The sequence below is a fragment of the Panthera uncia genome, assembly GCF_023721935.1.
Source record: "Panthera uncia isolate 11264 chromosome D3 unlocalized genomic scaffold, Puncia_PCG_1.0 HiC_scaffold_8, whole genome shotgun sequence".
Lineage (NCBI taxonomy): Eukaryota > Metazoa > Chordata > Mammalia > Carnivora > Felidae > Panthera > Panthera uncia.
Window position 1 is genome coordinate 3908583 of NW_026057586.1, and position 17762 is coordinate 3926344.

Consider the following 17762-nt stretch of genomic DNA (forward strand, 5'->3'; position numbering starts at 1 on the left):
TTGAACTCATGCATAACAAGCGTAAACTTTCAACTTTACACGAACAAATCCTTTCCCAGTAGAAACCGCTTCTTTTAACATTGAAAAACCCTTCTCGGCGACGGCAACAATGTCACAGGCAATCTCATTTTGTCGAAAACCTCACGTCTCACCAGGGGACTGGTTGCAGTAGGGGCCCCCTGTACCCGCTGTTGGAATTTACATTTGGAAATTGAATTGTCTCCTTGAGGGTCTTTATTCCAAGTACCTTTTGGAGAATTATTCACATTCAAGTACACAGAATGGGACCGAGCTGAAGGAGGACCAACCAGTGTCTCCCCAGCTGGGAAACACACACACACACACACACACACACACACACAAAACAGAAAGCAAAACCACCTGCTCATTCCCTAGCAATAAAATCACGTTGTCATTGCAGAAGAATGTTAGTCATTTTGAGTTTTCCGTGTACTTTGCACACCGTCTTGAAACTCGCTCACCAATTTGTTTGAAAGCAAGGCCACTGTCCTCCCCTCTTCGCTATTAGGTAAGTGAGGAGGAAGCGAGGATAAGGCCCATCTCACACGTGAAGGGTGAAAGTGCAGAGAAATGACTTGCCTTCGATCACCGAGCCACCGGTAGAGCAGAGCCTGGGGCCCCCGGAGGGTCCTCGGACCGCAGCTGCGTCTCCCTAGAACGCGGTGCTCGCCCAAGTTCGCCGTGTGCACGTGTCACCCGTCGCGACGCAGGTCCTGATGCCACAGGTCCAGGGCGGGGCCCAAGGGTCCGCATTCCCCAGGCGACGGGGAAGCTCCAGGGAACGTGCTTGGAGTACTACATCACACTGCCTTCGAAGGGATTCCCGTCTTGTGAAATGCTGTTTTGTAAAGGCCTCTCTGAGTAACCCGGAGGCCACCGAGGCACGAATTACAAATGCAAGGACGTGCTATGACTATGAAAACGGCTGCCTTTATCGTCACATTTTCAACACCTTTAAATTAGCCATTCCTTCCGAAACTCAGCCGTGACACTGACCTGTCTGCCATTTAGAGCACTCTGCCAGCAGCCGGATTCATACAGGCCTCAATGCAGCGGAAAGGTAACCCGGGTGTCCCGGAGCCGCTCAGCAAAACGTGACAGCAGACGCCCGGCCTCGGTCTTCGCTGCCTTTCGAATAGAAGCAGGGCCCAGAAGGACCGAAACCCTTCCCGTTTGCCTTCAGCTTCTTCAGTCCAGTTCTCCGTCAGTGCCATTTTCTTCCTGCCCAGTGTCCCCAGTTAAGCATTGGTCCTTCTCTGGGAGCACTGAGTGCAAACACCAGCCAGCCAGTCCTGCACTGGGGCTGCCCTCAGTGGGCATGTGAGCCTCAGTGACACCCTCTTTTGCGATTACCCTGAGCCCGGGAGGGCGCCCAGCTGGCATCCACTTTTGGATCAGGTCACTGGGAACCAGCCACGGGGCACCACCTGTAGCCTCTGAAGACCGGCCTCTAGAGTTCACGCTGATTGAAGAGGCCGTGACCTTCATCAGGAGAAATCGTCATCCACACAAGTGCTCCTTCATAAACCAGTGTAGCAATCAGAGGAAGGGCTGTCTAGACGGGAAAAGGGTAAGAAAGCATTTTGGTATCAAAAAGGAAGCCGAGGGGCGCCTGGGTGGCTCAGTCGGTTAAGCGTCCGACTTCGGCTCAGGTTGTGATCTCACAGTCTGTGGGTTCGAGCCCCACATCGGGGCTCTGTGCTGGGAGCCTGGAGCCCACTTCCGATTCTGTGTCTCCCTCTCTCTCTGCCCCTCCCCTGCTCACACTCTCTCTCTGTCTCAAAAATAAATAGAAACATTAAAAACAACAACAAAAAAAAGGAAGCGGAGTTACAGGGAGTCAGGAAGGCGGTGTTCCAGGGCCCAGCTCGTAAGAATTAGCGTGTGGGCTCACACAAGCCGCTGGGCTTCCCAGGTGAGCGTCTGCCCCTCACCCTCCGAGGTGCACTGTGACCACGGGGTTGTCAAGCCAAGGTGCCACCCCCACAGACGGGGACTTGGAGCTGAACAGGAGCAACAAGAGAATCATAACCCCACTCACGTTCACCCACAGGGTTGGGTGCAATTCGGGGAATCGAGACTGGAGGCGGGGACAAGAGGGACGGGAAGCCAGCCCCGATGACCTCAGAAAATTCCCGGTAGGGAGGGGGTTAGTGAGAGCAGGAGCCAGGTGGGGGCAAAGGGAAGCGGATGGGTCTCAGGTTGGGCTGGGGAGGCAGTGTCGCGTCTGTGCATCGACTTCTCGGGGTCTCTGCAGACCCCCAAACGCAAATCTGAGGAGTGTTGGAGACTCCAGGCTTCTAGGCGGGACCTTTTCTTGACCAACGAGCTCGCAAGAGGTGGCGGTCTCAGTTAAGAAAGGGACTGGCGGGTGATAGCAAAGCCAGCTTGCCGCTTGCCTGCCTTAAGCGGTTTATTTGTTCTCACAACCTCCCAGTCCTGTCTGGGCAAAGACAGTTACTCTCACCTGTGGGCTCCGTTAGCGCTCTGCTCATACTTTATTTCTAGCACTTTCCACGGTGCCCCAGAATCGCATCCATTTGCATGTCTGTCTCCCTGGAGACTGTGAACCCCTCGAAGGTAAAGTCTGCCTCACTGGCACTCCTGGGCTGGAGCATAGTACCTGCCGATAAATATGAAATCAATGTATACGTTGTAGACTTTTCACTTTTATTTCAAAATCAAACCAACAAAACCCCCATCCGGGGTCTCCCAAGCTCCTCCTCCCGCAGGATCCGTGGACAGGCACCGGCCCACGACGCAATGAACCCTTAGAGAACCGTCACATGTGTTCTTAATCCCACGCCCACGTAACCTCCGCCCAAAGCTGTTCACCGGGAAGTCAGTTGACCTGATCTGAGCACCGGGAGCCGCACTGAGCGATGGTGCGGACTCTGTGGTGCCCACCTGTTGGTACAACAGAGAAAATTTTTTTACGTTTGCTTATTTACTTTGAGAGAGGGAGTGAAGGAAGGGCAGAGAGAGAGGGAGACAGAAGCCCAAGCAGGATCCTGGCTGTCAGCGCAGAGCCCGACGTGGGGCTCCATCTTGTGAACCCTGAGATGGTGACCCGAGCCGAAATCAAGAATCGGTTGCTTAACCGAGCCACCCAGGTGCCCCAGAACAGAGAAATGTTCTCTTTTTTTAAAAAAAAATTTTTTTAACATTTATTTGTTTTTAAGAGACAGAGCATGAGCAGGGGAGGAGTAGAGAGAGAAAGAGACAACAGCATCCGAAGCAGGCTCCGGGCTCTGAGCGGTCAGCACAGAGCCCGATGAGGGGCTCGAACCCACACACCGCAAAGTCATGACCTGAGTCGAAGTTGGACCCTCCACCAACTGAGCCTCCCAGGCGCCCCCCACCCAGAAAAATTCTTAACAGCACTTTGGATCTGTTGACATCAACCCAACGTGCTAATTCCGTGCTATACAAAATAAATTCCCCAAACACTGGACATCGAGACTCTAAATGGCTCTTCGGTTTCCCACGTGTCGGAGAAAGTTACAATCAAACTGAATTAGGTCCCGAGAAGTGCCCAGCACATAGTAGGCACTCTCGATACAGTACTGGAATGAATGAATGAACGCATGAATGAATGACTACCAAACCCCTGGAAAGATAAGAACTACCACTTAAGGATAAGCTAAAAAGATTTTGATGCTTCAGGTAAGGGTTTCTTCGGGATTCTGATCGTACTCTTGCCTCACATGTGAGAGGACCCCCTCCCAGCTGGGCGAAGGCGCCGTCTGGAGAGACCTCACCGTGTGACCGGGCCGGCCTGTGTCCTGTGTGCTTGCGGAAGTGACAGACCTGAGCCGGAATGCCTCCTCCCCCACCGATTACCACCGCAGCTCTGGGGAGGTTCTTAACCTACCGGAGCCTCAGCCTTTTCCTTTGTTTCATTTGCCCTCCGTCAGAGGGAACAAAAACGCTGGCCCGTGGACAGAGCACAGAGAGCACCTGTCGTAGTGTCCCAGCCACTCATAACGCCAGCTTCTTCCCTCTTTGCCTTTGGAGCAAGAAAGGCGCAGGGGGGCTGTCGGGGAGTCGGGGAGTACTCCTAAAGTGAGCCTGCTCCCCACGACACAAGACCACTGGTCACAGCCCTTAAGGTTCCGAGACACTTGCCGTGAGAAAACTGAGGGGGAAACCCCACAAAGTGAATAGCGAAGTCTCGAAATTCATTATCCCTATAATCTCTCGCCCAAAAGTAGATGCAGCTAAATTTCTTTTTAAGTGAAATAAAAGTAGCCAATGACCAGTCCACAGTGGATTATTTTTTAAATGTTTACTACGTTTATATTAAATATATATCATATCTTATATTTATTACATTAAAAGCAGTTAGGTTTCTTTCTAGCCCAACTAAAACTGGCTTAATAAGGAGGCTCATGTAACTGGAAAGATCAGAGGTAGGTCAGGCTTCAGGTGCAGCTTGATCAGGGATCCAGCTCCCTTTCTCTGGGATTCCTTTCTCAGACTGCTTCCCCAGAAGGCTGCCTACAGGACCAGGCTCTGCTTCTATTCCGCAGACACCCCACCCACTGACCAAAGGCCTCCACTTCCCTTGGAATGAGCCAACCGAATCTGTAAGTGTGTTGAGAGAAGTGGGTTTCCCTCTGGGGGGCGGGCCAGTCCCGCCTGAACCACAGAAACCCCGGGTGCTGTTCAGAAAGGGGAAGGGGCAGGCTGGTGGCTAGGAAAACCACGCCCCCACCCCATGGAACATCTATGACCCGGCAAAGGACAAAGGCCCCCCGGGGGCGGGGGGAGTCCTCGTGAATCCTGCAAGGACCCTTGAAGCCAGGGACGTCACGCATTTAATTAAATGCACGTCAGGCATTTCATTACAGTCGGTGTGGGTAGTGGGGCCTGTCTGGGAACCGGCCTCTCTGTTGGCTCGAGGCCCTGGTTCCTGCGGTCCTGCCTCAGGACTCTAACCTGTCTCGGGTCGAGACTACGAGACTGGCGACTTTGGGCCAGGTGAGGGGTGGGGGCCTGAAGGAACCCCCTCCCTCCCGGTCTCAAGAGCCCCATCGGAATGAAGGGTTCGCCTCCAGGCCCCCCGACCCCTAACCACGTAGGCACCGACCTCCCGGGTCTGCAAGGAAGCCGGGCCTTACACGATGCATCACCCGGGCCTGCCTCCGTCTCCCTGCAGCCTTTTCTCCCTGGCACGACTGCGTCCGAACTTCCCTTTGTCAAGGGACACGGTCACACTGGGCTGGGTTAGCCCCACTCTCTGACCTCGGCTTCACGGGCACTCGTATTTTGAGTAAGTCTGTTCACAGGTACCGGGGACGAGGACTTCAGGGTCTTCCGGGGGACGGGATTCGACCCACAGCACGGGATGACACTGGAGTGCGTGCCTGTGTGTGCGTGTCCCCGAGGGAGACAGGAGACGGGGCCTGCGGCCTCCATCCTCCACGTGGATGTGTCCCTGGCTGCCAGGTGGGGAGCCTTTTGGGGTACTGTCACCCCCACTCCTGGGCGCATCCCTCCCAGACTCCGGGACGGGTGAGCCTGGAGCCCCCAGTGCTGCGACTTGGCCCGTCCTGGCCACCCTCGGCCTTCCTTCCCTGCCTTCTGGCTCACCTTCCTGTCACCCGAGGACACTCCCTCTGGCCTCTCTCAGGGCGGGTGTCAGGTGCCGGGGAGGCCAGCGGCTGCCAGCCCAGCCAGGGGGCAGGGGCCACGCGTGGGGTCTGGGCCCGCGTGGGGGAGCGGGCGTGGGCGCTCCCAGCGGTGGGTGAGAAGCAGTGCCCTGTGCCCACCTTCAGCTCCTCACAGTGACCCCCCCCCCAGGGCAAACCACCTCCTTGAGGAGGGCGGGGCCTCTGGTTCCGAGCAGCAGGCCCCCTCCGGTCCCACCGCGCCCACGACCCAGCCAACCGTGCAGCAGAGCACCTGACCGTGTTTTCGAGAGAACCCTCACCACCCCCACCCCCACCCCGCCCAGGCGACCAGTATTCGTCCTAACTCTCAAAGCGTCTGTTTATTCTAGAACAGAGAAGACCCTCCCGCTGTAAGACGAGTTTTCAGTTGACCCCTTCGCCGAACTGAAGGCTGGCCCAAGGAGTCGGAACTGACACCCTCTTTGGGGAGAACGACGGATGGCTTGTTTTTTGCTCATTTTAGGGGTGAAGTTTTCTGTTTCTCAGACTGTTTCTTTGAAGACAAGGAGGTTTCCGCTCCGCAGAATTTACACGCGCTTTATCACCATCCTCGTCCCCCATGATCGTCCGCTCTTGCAATTTTCCCCACAGGGTGAACGAACGCTACTATTCTAACTATGGCAAAATCCACCTGCCTCAGGGAGACTCTGGGGCCCAGAGGGGCACGGCAGCGGCCCGAGGACACACGCTGCTGCCTCTGGCGCCCACCCCCCGGGCCGGCCCTCCCTGCCACCCCTGCCCCCACCACCAGCACGTGCAGCCTGCCAGAAACTCATTTTCAGATGATTTTTTTTTTTTGAGATGATTTAAAACATCCTTTTCCAGAGCTTTTTACTCTAAGGCAATTAACCCATTCCGTTAATGGCAGGAGGGCTGTGCTAATATTTGCTGGAAAAATCTCTCACTTAAAAGCTCAGCACTGTGAAAAGAAACCTGTGCCACATTTTACAAGCCAGTTGGGTTTCATTTAAATATTCCACTCACTTTTTTGCTTTAGAGGTGTCTGTAAGGAAATGTGGTGACACACCCAAAAGCACTCAGCTCACTCAGCCACGGACGCGGCCGGTCGCCAGGGACCTTCCCTTGGGACCGGGGACAGGGGCCAGGGGAACCGAAGGGGCGGAAGCAAGCGGGACCTCGGTGCCACCGGCCACGGTGAAACACTAGGCCGGCAGTCTTAGCTCCCCAAGGTATCACCTGCTCCTGTCAGGACAGACCTCCCCGCAGATGAGCCCCCGAGAAACGCGCACAGCGTAGGAAGCTCCCGGGCAGCCGTGCCCAGCCCACGAGAGCAAGTGATGGTCCGAGCCTGGGAGCCAGGAGCTCAGTGCTCCCGGGCACTTGCCGCTGGCTTCACCCTCATTCTGGAGGACCTAGGGTCCCAGGGGTCGGGAAGGGCGAAGGCGGACTTCAGCGGGCTTGGCCCATCACGGAGAGCGGGCCCCAGTGGTCGGCTCAGACTCCCCGGCGTGGCCCCCTAACCGGGGTCAGGAGGGTGCTGGCCCTCTGCGTGAGGGACATCAGCACAGAGCCGGAACGTCTTACCAGGGACGGGGGGCGATGGAACATGAGCGTTGCCTGCCGTGGAGGAGAGCGGCCACCAGCAGGGCTGGTCTCCGCGTGCAGCCCTTAGTCCCTACTGTTGTCAAGGTGGAACCCAAGCCCGGAGCAGGTGAAAAGCAGCGTTGGCAACCACAGGAGGGGTTGTGTGTGGATTCAAGGAGCAGACCCGAGGCCCCGGTCCCCAGTCATGCACCTTGTCCAAGCTGTCACTCACTGTCACTCACCGACGAGGCCATGTCACCTGCCGATGGGGGCCCCCTTCTGGTCACGCTCCGTGTGGGGGTGCTGGTGCTTTCACGAGCCCCCTTCCGGCCGTCCTGCTGGCCCTCTGCCCTCTGTGGACACACAACCCTCCAGGCCACCAGGCTGCAAGGAGGCGGCGCTTTCTGCCAGGGCTTCCGGGGGCGCGGACAGCCTGCTCTCTCGCCACCTGGCATCTTCAGGTCTTTGGTTAACACTGGACGAGAGGGCCCTCGGTACGAATGCCTAGTCCTTCCGACGGGGACTTTGCAGGGACCCAGAATCTGTGCGCGCACGCGGGGTTTGCTGGCGGGAATGGGCGCCGTGAGCAGGGGGAGCCCGAGGAGGAGGCAGGCCCAGATCCCCCCTGGCCGCGGACAGCCGCTCCCCTGCACGTGGCCGAGCGGGCGGCCCTGCGATAGGACGGCTGGCAGGCCGTCGTTGTGGCTCGTGAGACGCAGCCACCGTAATGGCCCCTGTTCCTTCAAGATGGTGCTCCACCAACACTCTCATTATCGCACACACGTGTTGATGTCACGTTCCCAGGGCCCTCGGTGCAGCCCGATGCGGTGAAGGCAGAGAGAACGTTGTGTGAACCGACGACACGGTTTGTTCCCTTTCTCCCCGGCTCCCCAGAGCACCCGGGAGGCCCGGAAGCCGGGAGTATGCGGCCAGGTGGGTGTGCAGAGGGTCACGGGCCAGCTGGGCCGGAAGGCAGGGCTCTGACTTCCACTCTGCGGTGGCGGCTTGAGCAGTCACGGGGCCTGCTGCCTGGTGAGGCCCTCCGGAGGGCTCCCATCTACGGGACAGGGTCCTCTCGCCCAGTGCAGGTGTGTGGGTCCCCACCGTCGGGGGCTGCCTCAGTGGTCGGAGCAGTGAGGACCACCACGCACCATCCCCCCGCCCGCGAGAACCTGGTGCCTCAGGGGGAGGCAGCAGGTGCACAAGGTGGGGAGGTGCCCAGCGAGGGGAGACAGGGCGCCCAGCAAGCCCCCACCGTGCCCCAGGCTTCCTGCTAAGTGCTCACTCCATTTCTTTGACTGAGTCCCCAGAATGGCACGCTCTAGGCCAACACTGTCCAATGGAAATAAAATGAGAACCACACGGGCAAACTGTCCAAACGGCCGCATTAAAAAGGGAGAAAGTAATCTTCCTAATACGTTTGTATCCTTCTAGAAGGACTGACAGAAGCCACTCGCTGCACAGGGGAAGTGCAATCCATCACCCACGGGGGAAGGAAGGCTGCTCAGGATCTGAGGCACCTGCCGGGCAGCCAGTGGAAGACACAGCAGGCAGGTTCTCGTCCCTCCCTGGCCACTCCCTGGCGCCCGGTGCGGTCTGGGAGCGGCCTCGGTGGCTGCCTGAACTGTCACTCACCTCAGGAGGAGCACCCCCCCCCAGATGGATTGCAAGCCACCTGGTGGAGACCCCAGCCCGAGGTCCTCGGACCCTAGGACGTGGACGGCTCTGCCGCAGACAGGAGGGGCCCGGCAGGGCCGGTTCCCCCCCGACCCCCCCGTCTTCCTGTCTTCCTGTCTTCTCCTTCTTCCTCTCCTTCCCTCTCTTCCCCTCCTTCCCTCCTTCATCTGCTTTAGAAAAAGATTGAAAGCACGAAAATCTCATCCGGTGCCATCCGCTGTTGAGCTCGACCTCTAACAGGTTTCAGATCTTAATTGCATTATTCTCACACGAAGGAGAAACTGCAGGTACGTTTTCTGTTTGTTAAAAATAATAATAATAAAAGTCATGTGTAAAATGGCACTTTTTGTTTGCACAACTCTCCTGGTGTATTATTTATTGCGAGGGAAAATTATCTTGCTAAGAAAATAGTGTCACTAAAAAATTAGGTGGTTCCCAATCAACTTATGACAGTAATTGCTGTAATGTCCTCTTTGATTTAGATATAGTAATATCAATGTAATTGCCACTGGGAAAAAATTATAATGGCTGTTAATGATAACTAACACATAAATGGCAACGAACAGGAACATGTACTTTATATTGGATCCAACCCTAGAGCGGCAGTAAGAAACCAAGGGGGTTCAACAATCTGGCGCGGTCCCTCCAGGAGCCGAGCCCCCCGCTCTCCCCTGTAAGTGAGGGGCTGGGTCCCCAGGGCGTGCAGGCGCATCCTCAGCCTCCGTGGGCTCCACAATGTGGGGGGCCGGGGGGACCGCCAGCCCTCCAGAGGCAAAGGCAGGGCAACACCAATACCAGCCCGTGGCCCAGAACCTGCTCCTGCTCAGGCTGGAAATGGCGCCACGAAAGGTGGCTTGGGGACCCTCCGGTGTGCCTGCGTGCGCTCCCTAACTCGTTCAGCTGTGCTCCAGTCGCTGTCCTAACCCGAGAGTGCACATAAAACGTGGTCTCTGTCCCCCGACTGCAAACTCCAGGGGAGCTAATACTGGATGGGTTTTGTAACACTTGAGCCTCCCTCCCGTGGGCCGCACAGGACCCGACAGCCAGCCCAGCGATGCCCGTCCGGTGCCGTCGTTCACGGGGGACTGGGTGACGGACGAGACCCGTGGCCGTTGGTGGCTCTCGTGGTCCACTGTGTGGGGTGCCCCGGCAGGCAGGGGGGCCGTGGGAGCATAGCCCTTGCCAGCGTGGGTCACAAGCACGTCCACAGACAGGTTTGTCATCCAGAAGAGGCACGGTTCCAGCTCATGACCAGTTACCCGGAGATCACTGTAGCGGTTAAGCTTCTCAGGACCCATCGTCACCTGGTGGAGCGGGAGCAACGAGGAAATGAGGCTCCACACAGGACTCGGTGCCGTCAAGTGGGGGGATGGGAAGGACCCCACGGGGCCAGGGTGGGGTCGGGGGCCCGAGTGCTCACCCAGACTCTGCCCGCTCCCTGGACCCTGGCCTCGCCGGTGGCGAAAGAGGGGCCCGGGCTGCACGGGCGGTGCCAGGGTGACATGTGGGTCCCAGCCTCCCACAGAGGCAGCGGGGCATCCTCTCTAAGGCCCCCCCGGGAGTCCCATTCTGTAGAGCCGAGGGGTCTGGGGGCGGGCCTGACTGCCTGCGTACTCAGGAAGCCCCTTGGGGAATTCTGAAAAGAATGATCACGCTGATAATAGCTTCAGTTCCCTTAATACTGGGGCAAGGCACCGCGTTAGCTTTTTCTTCCAGATCAAACATCTTAGGTGGTGGTTGCTAATTTTCGTCCCCCCTTTATGGAAGAAGGAGGTAGGCCCAGGGAGGCTGGGTAACTTGCCCGAAGTCACACAGTAAGCGGCGAAGCCGAGTTTGGGGCTAGCCAGTTCACCCCAGAAGCCACACTTCAGCCCAGCAGAGCATCCGTATGTGGTGCTGGCGGGAGCTTATGCTTCAGGACCAACAGCCTGGATGACCGGTAAGGCGCTGTCCAGCTTCATGTCGCACGAGAGCGTGAAGCTCGGTGGAAATAAGAGGCACGGATATTTCCAGAGAATGGAGTGAGAGCCTGAGCATAGTAGTTGGCATCCTTGGGCAGCAGGAGGCCTCCTGGACACCCACAGATCGGAGGCAGGTGGGACTTCTGGTCCCACTACTAAGGGCACCGATGTCCTCACCACGAACAACCGAAAGGTTCTACAAAACTGTAAAAATCCTAAAAATTGTGAGGATCTGACAAAAAGGCAAGAAAATAGAAATTACTAGGCCAAAATCCGAGAGGAAGTAGAAACACAGAGGCAGGCGGGGCACCAAAGCCACATCTACCTTGGAAAAGAGAAAAACCCGTTAACGATGGGCCCCTTGAACTTTATTCAGTTACCACAGCTTTTCAAAGTGCTTGGGACTAAAGATAAAGCCCAGAGCCATCCGAGGTGACAAGCCTCAGTGCCCAACGTGATCTGGTTGGTCCAAAGAGCAAAGATCTGGTTGGTCATGATCTCACGGCTCGTGAGTTCGAGCCCCGCGTCGGGGCTCTGTGCTGACTGCTCGGAGCCTGGAGCCTGCTTCGGATTCTGTGTCCCTCTCTCTCTGCCCCTCCCCCACTTATGCTCTGTCTCTATCTCTCTCTCTCTCAAAAATAAATAAACATTTAAAACATTTTTTAAAGAAATATTTAAGAAGAAGAAATGCCAAGCCATGAGCCAGAAATAGCAGAAGCAAAGGAACACAGACACGTAAAAAGACTTCAGGAATTAACAGGTATGGATTATAAAACAACAATGCTTACTACCTTTAAGAAATGAACTTCAGGAGGGGAGCCTGGGTGGCTCAGTTGGGTAAGCATCCAACTTTGGTTCAAGTCATAATCTCGAGTCATGAGTTCGAGCGCCTGCATCGATCGGGCTCTGTGCTGACAGCTCAGAGCCTGGAGCCTGCTTCAGATTCTGTGTCTCCCTCTCTCTGCCCCTCTCCCACTCTTGCTCTGTCCCTGTCTCTCAAAAATGAATAAACGTCTAAAAAATTTAAAAAAAAGAAATGAACTTCAGGAAAAATATCAAAACAACCTTGAATATTTGAAAAAGAATGGATATAATCTTAGGAAGTAAAAAAAAAAAAAAAAAAGAACTGAAAATAACAATTTAAGTAATGGTTTAATTATCAATTAGATATACCTGAAGAGAGAATTCATGAATTGGAAACGAGACAGGAAATTGTCCAAGATGTATCGCAGAGGGTCAAAGAGATAGAAATTATAACCAGTGCTGACTCCAGAAATTTCTCCCAACAACGAACATCCTCCAAGTTTACTTGATCTTATCAGATGTCAAGAAAAGATTTTCATAGTTACAACGCATTCCTTCCCAGAAGGAATAGTTTTTGACTTCATAGTTTTTGACTAACATTGGGGGTGTGATGGGGTCCAGTCATCCCACCAGGAAAACCACCTGAGTTCAAGCACACGTGAACCACGACCGCACGTCTCAAACGGCCCGCGGCACTGTGTCATTGATGGCAACACGCTTCCCCATTTCAGAGACACTGAAGTGGAAACGGAATCGGTGAAGCTAACTGGATCCTGACTCCAGAATATCAGGCTGCTGTCCTCCGGGGAAGCCATCCCATGCGTGGGATGGAGGCCTGGTGTGATGGTCTGTGCCGGCCTCCTGGAGAAGCTCCAAATGTAGGACAGGCCAAAGAAAGGGAGAGCAGAGAAGGACGACAGCAAGCTGAGAGCGCCACGATTCTGGCTGGAATCAGTGGTGGGCGCATTGGAAAATGGACGGCTTTGGGGTCCCATGGAGGGGGGTTCGGAATCTGACTCTCTTATCCAGTGCTGATCATTAGACATCATCTCTGTGAAACGGGGACAGTGCCCACGGTGTCATTCCAAGGACAAGGAACCACAGTCCGTTCTCATTGTTCAAGAGAGTCATGCTCTATGAAGTCACGTGAACATGGGATTAGTAAATGCTGGACAATCGCTCTTAGGGGGAAGCACAAGACTAGGTTCCCCCAAGCCCCTGGCCACAACCTGCATCAACCAATGTATACAGAACCTTATTTTATGTGTTTCCACTTAAAAACACCTTATTTAATATTTACTGTGGATTCATGAACACTGAACCCATGGCCAGCAGTAGCATAACTCGGGCTTGAATGAAGCTTACCTAATATACCTATTTTCTCCATGAGGCATGTCAGTCTTTAGCACCGTACTTGGGCGTCATTTTGAACTGCAAAGTCATCAACAAAAAGCATAGCGATGAACAACACGGTACCAAGTAGACCATGAAAAGGACAGGTGTTTACAGTAGGAGAGCCGAAACAAGAAGGCAGAGTGTTGCCCTGTTGGACCCGGGAACGTGTGCGTCACGTTTTTTGGTGCTCCACACATACCCACGAGTGACATGGAAGCACCGTGGGTGTTGATTTGGGGGTTACAAATACATTTTAGTGAGAAGGAAAATTCACAAATATGGAATCTGCAAATAGTGAGGATCAGCTATACATACGTAAAGCACGGGGTCCTTAGAAGGCACCCAGTGGATGGCGACTCCTACAGTCACTGCTGTGTGACATCGCTGGTGTCCGTTTGAAGTTCTGCCATATTGGAAAACCCGCAGAGGTGGGCTAAGCGGAGACAACAGAGGGGCTTACCCATCCGTCATTGACCTGTCCATTCATTCAACAGACATTTATCGAGTGTCTGTTTTGTGCCATGCATGGAGAACAGAGAACATGATATCTGACCCTAGACTGGCCAACTGGATGGAGCCTTTGACTTCATTAAAGACATTTCTCTGACCATTGGAGTGGGGGGAGGGGGCGGGATACAAGATCCTGCAGGCAGTTGGGCAGTAGGTAACCAACAATGTTACACTACACACTGCACTTATAGCCTTCAAGACGTAAATGCATTTTTAAAAATCTATCCAAGAGAGGGGCGCCTGGGTGGCTCAGTCGGTTGGGCGTCCGACTTAAGCTCAGGTCACGATCTCGCGGTCTGCGAGTTCAAGCCCCGCGTCGGGCTCTGGGCTGATGGCTCAGAGCCTGGAGCTTGCTTCCGATTCTGTGTCTCCCTCTCTCTCTGCCCCTCCCCCGTTCATGCTGTGTCTCTCTCTGTCTCAAAAATAAATAAACGTTAAAAAAAAATTTTTTTTTTAATTAAAAAAAAATCTATCCAAGAGAAATAGTCAGAGATAGGCATGAATATTTGCATATTACGCTTTTCGCCACCTTGCAGTCCATAGTGGAGAAATTATAGTATGTATCCGTAAGGGTATGTAATACATCCCTTATAAATCATTAAAGAAATGTCATGATGTATCTACCATTGGATGAAAACTATCAAGTTATAAAGCAGTACATACAGCACGAGGCTGATTTTTGTAAATCACGTATGCACTGAAAAAAGCCTGAAAGGAAATTGTCTAAAATGCTAACAATGGTTATCTCTCAACAGCAGCAGCAGAAATATACAGCTGCTTTGTATGCTTTTCTGCATTTTCTAAATCTTCTATAATAATCGTGTGTTTTATAAAAAGATAACCATTTAACCACTCCCACTTTAATAAAGGCATTTGACATGGCTTCAAGTCTTTTTACAGTCCCGCGTGTCACCCATAATGAGGGGTGGGGCCATCCCCTGCTAGAGGGGAGAGTCTTTCGGGGGACCGCAAATTCTCTGAGGGGCCATGAGTCTGCCACTGAGCACTGACCCTGTTCCCTCCAAGAGACCATCCCCCCCGCGTGCGCGTAAGACCGTCAGCCCGACTTTAGCACTTTATTTGGGGGTAAATCTGAAAACCCCCAGCCTCCTTTGCCGGCACCTAAAGCCCCAACCACGTTCCAGATGATGAATTGAGACTCTGTGAAAGCAGAACGCCCCCTCCCACCTGGGGGTGCCTCACACAGATGGAAATGCACTCACCTCGAAAAGAAGGAAGTGACACGTTAGACATGAGAATGTCACCCTCGGAATATCAGCCAGAGTATCGCCCTCTCTTACCAGTGAAGAATACATCCGAAAGACCCAACATTTGTTTCGGGAACATAAAAGGGCAAAGAGAGCGTAATGTGCATTCACAACATGCGACCACAGATGGCCTGGAAGTTAGTTCCGGACGGAAAAGTTTAAAAATCCAGGATTTAGGTACTGAAGAACCATCCATGCTGGCAAGAAATGAACAACATTTCTTCCTTTATTTACGGCCACGGATCACCTTTGTTTGGGGCCTGTTCGCTGCGCACAGGTTTACATTTGAGCAATTCACGATGTTTCGGCACAAATCTTTCGCTGGATCAATCCATAAATTCAAGCAACCAGCTCATAGGCTCCAGTTTCAGAAACACCTGTTATTCCCCTTACTCTAGCCCCGGGGGGGAGCGGAAAGTCCACGTGGCAAGTCCACTGACCCTGTCTCCTCCTGTAGTTAGAGACACAGTTGGACTACAGTCTCCGGCCCCTGTGGTTACTCGGGGCCCCGGGGCTCTTTGGGCCAATCGCTTGGACGCGGGAGCGCTGTGGACACTTCCAGGCCAGGCTGATGAAAACCCTGCACCTGCGGGGCTCCCTCTCCGCCGGTGCCCAGGCTCACTGCCCGTCAGAGAGCCTGGAACCTCAGACCCAGAGCGGCCCGGGTGAGGCACCGACCAGCGATGCCCCTTTCTTGCCCCCAGCGTGACAAAACAATCTGTGTGCTAAGGCCGCACGAGGCTGGGTTCGTCTGTCCCAACAGCTACCGCTACCCTAATGAATGTGGACGGAGACCCAAATGTGAGCATCTTCCAAACAGGTGCTCGTGTGCCGCTTGAGATCTTTTCAGAAAATCACGAAGTGAGCAATCAGTGTGCTCAGCTGCACTTCTGGATTCCCTCCCAAACCAGTGCCTGCCTTCGGGGAAGACGCAACGTCTCAGCCCCCTGGGATACCGGAACAATCATCTCCACCCGAGATCGCTAAGACCCACGTCGCAGATTCACCTAAAATCTTTGCTTCCCAAGAAAAACTCCCCATCACGGGCGAGACTACGTCCCGCCGCCCCTTTTCTGCCCACGTGATGTCCATGAGGCCGAGCACCGGGCTCCCGGCTTTAAGGGTGCTCATTCCCCCCTCTGCTGCCCGCCTGACTCACTGTTCTGCCCCCTGCTCGGCCAGCCCCCCACTCTTCCATCCCCGGCTGCCGGGCAGGCCCCTGCTTCCCCCCTGCCAGGCTCAGCCTTCGGAGCTTCACTGCCTCCGCCACCTTCTTCCCACCGACTCCTCCCTCCTTCTCAGAAAACCTCACCTTCCCTGCACCCCGAAAGCGGCAGGAGCGTCTGGGAGGAACCACCCCGACACCAGGGTTCCGTGGCCACACACAGTGGGGTCTGGGCCCCCCTCTCCTGCAGGAAGGACCTCATTCGTAGCTGTCCCTCCCTCGCTTGCCCCTGGCTCTCCCCTCCCAGCCCAGAAATGTGCCCAGTCCTGCTGCTCATTGAGTCATTCATCCGAGCAAACATTCACGGTCACTATGCACCCCCCAGGGTCACTGCGCAGGCACAGGAACGCAGGGAGGAGAGGGCAGGTAGCCTTGAGCAGGAAGGCTCAGGGAGAGGCACACCCGGGCGGTTACACCTGTGACTCGTGGCCTGTGGCCTCCGTGTCCCTTTCCTTGGGGGCGGCTTCACGGAAAAGTCGTCTGTGCCGAGAGTCCCCACTGCTCTCCGTCCCTCGTCTCCCTGCCCGCTGCACCCTGACTTCTGACTCTGCCGGCTGCACGGCCAGATTCCCTCCCGGCCTGGCTCCAAGTCCTATGATGCTCCCCAGCCCTGACCTTCCCCGCCCGGATCAGCGTGCTCCCTGAACCACTCCCTTTCTTTTCCTTTTAAGTTTATTTACTTACTTTGAGAGAGAGAGAGGGACGGAGAGAGAGACGATCCCAAGCAGGCTCTGCTGTTAGCCTGGAGCCCGACGCGGGGCTTGAACTCACGAACACGAGGTCGTGACCTGAGCCGGAGATCCAAAGTCGGAGCTCCCCACGGAGGGGATTCTGACGAGCCCGCACCCTGAAGCCTCCGCCCGCCCCACTCGGAGAGCCCGCCCTCAGGACCTCCCAGCCACCCTCTTCCCTCGGACCAGAGTCCGAGTGGCGTTTGCAGAAACTCGCCATGTGTGATGGCCTTTCGGACATGCGGGGGCACGGCCGGGGCCTGGAAGGGCTGTGTCACCTCCGGAGCACGTCAGGCCCACGATGCCGGGAGAAAGAGCAGAGGCAAGTGTCGTTTTCAGTGTGACGGGGGCCAACGTTTTCACTTAGGAGGAAATAAGTTCTTGGATTTATCCCGAAACGTCAACAGGAAAATAAGTCTCCACATACAAAATTGCATTCACTTGCAACTCCTCCGTTATATATTTGGTACCTAACGTGAGGTGCCTTATGTTTCAGCAGATAATTTCCTGGGGCCTATTAGGGTAGTTGAGTTCTTTTGAATTTTGCCTGTGTCTAAAAATGACAACGGAACTTGAGAAAAGGCCACATAAACCGGTACACCAGAATGAATCCCTGTCCCCTGAATCACGGGTCACGTTGCCTCTGCAGCACTTCCGCGGGGTCTGGGTTAGGACGACTGACCGAGAGCTGGCCCTCAGGAACGCCAGGGTACCCCGATGCAGTCCCTCACCTGGCAGGTAGGGCCGCGGGCCTGCGGGCCTCCACCGCAGCCCCGTCAGCGGCGGGAGGCCGCCGGCGTGATCCTGACTCTGCCTGGGGAAGCACGGATGGGAGAAACCAGCCCCACGCAGACCAGACCGAGTCCTCAGCCCTGCTGCTCTTGTTCCCCACAGACCAAATCACGGTTGCCATCGACAGCGTGGATCAGTTTCCCGGGGCTGCAGGACGA